General features: G+C 36.7%; 1 long non-coding RNA gene across 1 annotated transcript; it reads left to right on the top strand.

Moving 5' to 3' along the window:
* The first annotated feature begins 2,136 nt into the window (after nt 1-2,136).
* LOC117104357 lies at nt 2,137-6,425 on the top strand. The gene is made up of 3 exons (XR_004444729.1): nt 2,137-2,267; nt 4,344-4,535; nt 5,893-6,425. It is a non-coding gene; the product is annotated as an uncharacterized LOC117104357 (long non-coding RNA).
* Nucleotides 6,426-6,445: the final 20 nt, after the last annotated feature.

Here is a 6,445-nt window from a genome sequence, read left to right as displayed (position 1 = left end):
CATTTTCATTGGCTCAGGCTAGTGAGATTCTCTTATACACATCTCATTCGGCTGATTAGCCCTTTCGTTTATCTTTATTTTCTTTGTTGTTACCGCCCTTTATAATCCGGTCTAATTATACATATCATTTACAATTTATCTTAGTCACTGCTATATTGTTTATCGCCTATTGCTAGCTTGTAAAGCTTTTTTAATCATACGTGTTATCGCTGAGGAAGAGCACAGGCGTGCTCGAAATATTCGAAATAAAAAATTATCTTATGACTATTATGTCAACGTATACGACTCTACTTTGTGCATTTGTACTCATTTTATATATATATACATATATATATTATTAACATGCATTAGACTTCTGTGCTTAAATGTTTGTATTGTATAATTTTGTATCCTCTCATTGGTGAAATAAATTATATTGTTTTACAAAGTTCTTTTTACCTCTGTTTTTTGTTATTGTGGTTTGATTTAGAAACAACCTTCAATAACGTTCCCGAAGTGCCATCAGAGTGTGTATAAACGCTATTAACAATACCAAGAGTGATTGCTATCATTTTATGTGCTCATTGTTAATTTTCTTGATTTTATTCATTCAAACCCAACAGAGAAAATCAATCTCTGCCTACAGGCTTGTAAAAGAATCGTGCAGACACAGACAGCGGCGCCAGGATTTCCCCGACGGGGGTCCAAGGTCCCCGACGAGGGGGGCTGATGAACGGGTGTCGCTAAAACCTTTCGAAAGTGGTGCAGGGGACATAGCCCCCCGAAAATATGACAATTTAGGGGTTTCAAAGGCTTATTTAATCGATTTTAGAGTCTTAATAATAATGTACAAAATACATATAATTTTTTTGATTTTCTTTTTCTCCCCAACGAATTGTGGTTTTTTTCCCCGACCGGAGAGGGAGGCCTTACCAAGGGGGTAGGGGACTAGCCCCCCCCCCTCCACACCCGTAGCGCCGCCACTGAGACAAGATAATATAAAAGCGGCAATAAAGATACAAAGAAAAATGAAAAAATGTTGAAAAATTTAAAAACAATTCATAATGTTTATATTTTCTTTGCGTTGTGCCGTTTATAGGTCAACAGTGTTTTGATTGATGGGCATTTATTCGAATAATTAGGGTATTTCTAATGAGGTCAGTAGTAAAACTCTCAGATCGTCTTATTGTTAGGAGGATTCGCCACTGTGGACCAATCTGCAACAGTCAAAGTGCTGGATGAGCCCACTCTGCATTAATTAGTTCTTTTACTTCCCATTAAACAGTTGTAACTCGGTCTTTTCTCTTCCTTTTACAACAATTTCCTCAACCACCTACAAATTTTTCACAGAATCGTCCTCTTGGTTTAGATTTGTGGGTTATCGGTAATTGAGGGGGTGGTAGTAGTGTAGTTAAAAAAGAGGTGATTTTCAACGACTTGAGTGATGTTTTCAGGGGCGGATTTAGGTGGGGGAGGGGCCGGACCGGCCCCGGCGCCCGGACCCCCCCCCCTTTTGAGAGGTAAAAAAAAAAGAAAAAAAGAAAGAAAAAGAAAAAAACGATAGCCCAGAACGCCTCAAATGTTATTTTCGAGCGTCTAAAACTTTCGGGGATTCCCCTCTTTCGGGGACCCCCCTTTCGGCGTCCCCTTCCCCTTTTTGGACATCTGGATCCGCCCCTGGTTTTTTGCTTTGAACATTTTGCATTGGGGACTGGATGGGTTAATGATCTTTGGATTGTGTGGGGGGGGGGGGTGTGCTGCCGTGGGATGCTTTACAATTCTTTTTTTTTCCATGAGAAAACTAAAACTAAACTAGTGATACACAAAAATATAATCTTTGGTGATGATAAATTTACAATTTGCAGGCAGTGGAGTGGACGGAGCTAATGAGAGTGATGGACTCCTCTGATCCCATGGTTGTACAGTACTGTATTGTGCGTGCGTGCGTATAGCAAGGGCGAAGCTAAAGAAGCAGGGACCAGAAAATGTCAATTAAAACTAAGTCTGTGACGTCATACATAAAAATACAGTACTGTATGCACTTTTACTTTTCTTGATGTGGATTGGTTCTCGAATCTCGAACTGTGAAAGCCAGATAATCCTATTAATAGGTCTATATGCATAAATCCGATTTTCTGATTGTGTTCAGGTAGGCTTCGGGGATCCGAAAATCACCAAAATACCGTATTAGTACGCTTGCCTTTGGATTTGTTTTAGTCTTTGCCTCTGGAAAGTAGGCCTACCTGTACTTGCCTCAGTTTGCATCTTAAATAGGCTACCAACACCAGGTGAGGTAAAGAATACCCGAGGTAAAGATACATTACGGAAGTAAATTAATTATAATGGAAGTATGTAGGCTAGGTAATATACTTACGGAAGTAAATTAATTATATGGATGTATTGTGGTAGACGGCTACGAAGCCCCGTAACTGACCCGTGGTAAAAATGGGGTGGGATAGTGCAAATGGGAGTGTGGTGCTCGATGATTAAGTGAGGGGAACTAGGTCGCAAAATAACCTTTATTTAATCATGGACTAAACCGTCAACAAGGTTGTTGACGGTAATTAGTATGCGTTTACATTTATACTAATTACCGTCAACACAGTGGCGGCTGACCACCACACCCAAAGAGTGCAAGCATAGTTATCGAAGAAAGAGATTTCCTTCGATGCCTTGAAGGCGACCCCACGTCAACCAACTTGTGTTTATCGTATTTGTTTTTAAAAAATTGGTACCTCTAGACAGTAGCAGTGGCCGAAAATGGCTGGGATGGAAAAATTAGGGGGGGCCGGGGCCCTAGTATTTATGGGTGTAACTATAGCCGAAGGCCTGAGCCGGGAGGGGGATGTCCCTCCCCCAAAACGAGATTTGTTTTTAAAAAATTGGTACTTCTAGACTAGTAGATGGCCGGAAATGGCTGGGATGGAAAAATAAGGGGTTGTCTATAAAACGAAGACCCAAGACCCAAAAACGAAGACCCCTATTTTTTCTCTTTAATTTTGATGATAATACGCCAGGCTGTCACAAAATTAAAATTACGAAATTTTTTGGGCGTCTGTTTGTGAAATTTTCAAGGGTCTTCGTTTTGTAGACACCCAGGTGTCTACAAAACGAAGACCCGAAAAACGAAGACCTCCAATTATTTCTCAATTATCTTATAATAAGATGGCTGGCACCGCCACTGTATAGTAGTAGTGAATAAAGTACATATAAGAAACAGTTGTCTCCGAGTTAAGCTTCGTATCAGCATTGTGTAAAGAAGTACGTAACTCTACAGGCAAAGCTTGAGTGAGTAAAGTCTACCCCAACAAGAAGAACAATACACACACCAATTACATTACAATTATAATTATGAATACATTTAATTTTTAAGCAAATGAGAAATCTATACCACATTTTTATATATATTCATTATTATTCATTTTCCTAGTTTGCTAGTATTTTAAAACAGTTTAGCTGTTTTTGTAAATGATATCTCTGCTACAAGCATGATGTTTATGATAATGCCACCATTTCCTTATTGTACTGTATCTAAAAGGGTAATAAATCTTCTTGAGAATGTTAAAACGTGGTTGTCATCATAGTTTTAAAGCACAGGTGGACAAAGTGCGGCCAGCGGGCCGCATGCAGGCCGACAGCGATTTTTTTGTAGTCTGCGAATATGAATTAAAAAGCCTGTGTGTGCGGCCTGCCAAGCAACATTGGCTAAAAAACACCTTGTTTTTTACGACCCGACATCGATTGTATGTAAGAAGTAATATTAAAACTGGGAATAAAGTGGTGTAAAAGCAGTGCTTGGAGATTTTTGAAAGCGCACTGGAAAGATTAAAGTTTGGGTGCGGCCCTCGGTGTTAAATCAGAAAGTCATTTTGGCCCTCTGACTGATTTTTATGCCCTCCCCGGTTAAAGCATACCAAAACAAGCATAATAGATACAAAATGACATTCAAAATTATTATCATTAACCAGCAACATAATGGTAGGCCTATAGCTTATATATATATATAATTATTCCAATAATTCCAAAGAGTTTAATAATAGGTCTATAAACAGGTACTGTACTACAAATATATTAGCAGACCTAAACCTTGAAATGTACAAGTAAAACATCATTCACCATTCTTGAAATCTCTTAGTCAATATGTAAAATCTTTAGTAAATCCATAGATGTAGGCATACAACCTTACAAACAGCCAAAGGCAGATTGAAGATGTCATGGACCATAGCAAAGTTGTGTACGGTACTGCGGTATCATGTTTCAACAATCAATCATTTTTGTTTTTATAATTCATGTACATGCGTATTTTGTCGGTGAGAATAATTGGGGTTTTTTTAATCATGATGGGCGAATTTTTATTTCCGCAGAAGTGGAATATTTCTGTAGTATCTATCTTCATTTCCGTATGTCCGTAATTGGGCCAAATTTCCGTAGAAAGGGGTAGCAACTACGGACAATCTGTAGCACTTGAGAAGTCTGTAAGCACACCAATACTTATCTGCTGTCTTAGGTATACAGGCCTCATGAAGCAATTCTACCCTTGCAGCATGCTGTTACAGGTAGGTGTGAATCTACGTTTTGGATTCTGACAACGTTTTGGGTTCCGCACAGTTTGAAATAACATTTACTTAAAATTAGCAAAAAGCACAAACTGCGCACAATAATTACATCTTCAGGCCCAAACATTTTGTAGGCTAGAGTTAGTAGACTGGGTGTTGTGATGGTGTCTCAAAAAAGCGTTTTATTCCATGTTGTCTTAAATAAGTCAGTTGTATATTTTATGCTAATTGTTCAGTATATTAAATTTAATTATTTAATATTGCAAAAAAAAAATTCAGTAAATTACTGATTTTATTATGTATTGTTTAATTGGCTGTTCCAAACAGCACTGAGAAAAGCCATTGTTTTTGTTCTGATTTTTTTTTTTTTTTTTCGTTTTTCTTGCATATATTTTCCTATCTTTTTGCAATGTTTTTTTTTTTTCTGGCCGTCACTTCCCTTGCTTAGAATTTTTCCTTGCTTTGCCATATATCAAGGATGTGCCTCCTAATATTTAGTGTCAGTCTATGGTGGGGTGTGCGTGTGAGGACCAATTAAAGTGATTTAAGGTCAAAAAGTCTACACCGGATATTTAAAAAACCGGTCAGTTGATGTGAATGAAACTTATGGGAAAGTTTAATCAAGTTACAAGCAAGAAATGTTTATATGTTCGTGACAATCCAGTGAAGGGTGTAAATTTGAGGGTCTTTTCAATTTTTGAGGACCCAGACCTAAATATCTTTTAAAAAAAAAACCAAAGGGTCTAAATGGAACATTCTATAATACTTTGTAAAGGTCTTGTAAAAAAATGATTAAATTTTTGTTGACGATCTGCAGTATGGTGTGGATAATTTAAACCTAACTGTTTGTCAAGGTCGAGTAAAGAAATGATTAAATTTTTGTGATGATCTGGAGTAGGGTGTAGATCTGAGGACCATTGAAAGGAAAACGTCTCAAACTACACATTTCGAAAACAGATCTGAATTAAACATTCGGAAAAGTTTAACCAAGATTCAAGATAGTATTATGTGTTGGCGACGAATCAGTCACGGGTGTAAATTGGAGGGTCATTTAATTTTTTAAGATTTCAGACGTAAATATCTATAAAAAGTTTTCAATGGACGTAAATAAAACTTTCTATAATAGTTTATAAAGGTCCAGTAAAGAAATGACTGAATTTTTGTGGTGATCTGGCGTAAGGTGTGAATATGAGGACCATTTAAAGGAAAATGGGGAAAAGCCTATGTTCGGTTGTTCAAACAGACATAATAAGTCAGAAGTCTAGTTTAGGTTGTTTTTAGTTAATTTACTAAAAGAGGATTGTAGACAAGCAATATAGAAATACTTTTACAATTTATTTTTTCTTTTTAATTTTAGTGATATGTGTACCTGACTTTTACAGAAATCTGTGAGAGTATACCATCAATGATTGACACACACGGTAGACAGGTTTATATGAAATATCACCAACAATAGAATTTAACTGGAATTATTCCTATCAAGTTGCAAGGAAATTAATATGAGTGAAAGTCTATTATGCAAAGTTTTACTTTTGGGGGAGGATTACATTGGAAAGACAAGTTTACTTCAACGATATCATTATGATAGATTTCGTGTTCAAGTCCCAGCTGTAAGTAATATCTTAAGACTGTTTCCATATTCCTAATACTGTATGTATTTAAAAATCCTGAATCTCTTGATCAGTTGCGATGTGGTTCACATGAATGGCTGATATTCCTCAGTTGGTTGTCTGGCTCAGACACCTACTTCAAAACTTTACAGTACTCACTTTATATTAAATAAATGTTTTTGATGGTTTTTTTTTTTTTATGATAGTATAGAATTATTTTGTTTATAAATTCCTAACTTCAAATAAACAGGCCTACGATTGTGCACAAACACTTTGTTAATTCTACCCAACTTAATTTAT

The sequence above is a fragment of the Anneissia japonica genome, unplaced genomic scaffold, assembly GCF_011630105.1.
Source record: "Anneissia japonica isolate Jap-2015-1 unplaced genomic scaffold, ASM1163010v1 scaffold4536_len1192065_cov207, whole genome shotgun sequence".
Classification (NCBI taxonomy): Eukaryota; Metazoa; Echinodermata; class Crinoidea; order Comatulida; family Comatulidae; genus Anneissia; species Anneissia japonica.
Note: the sequence above shows the minus strand (reverse complement) of the source record. Positions and strands in the feature narration are given on the sequence as shown.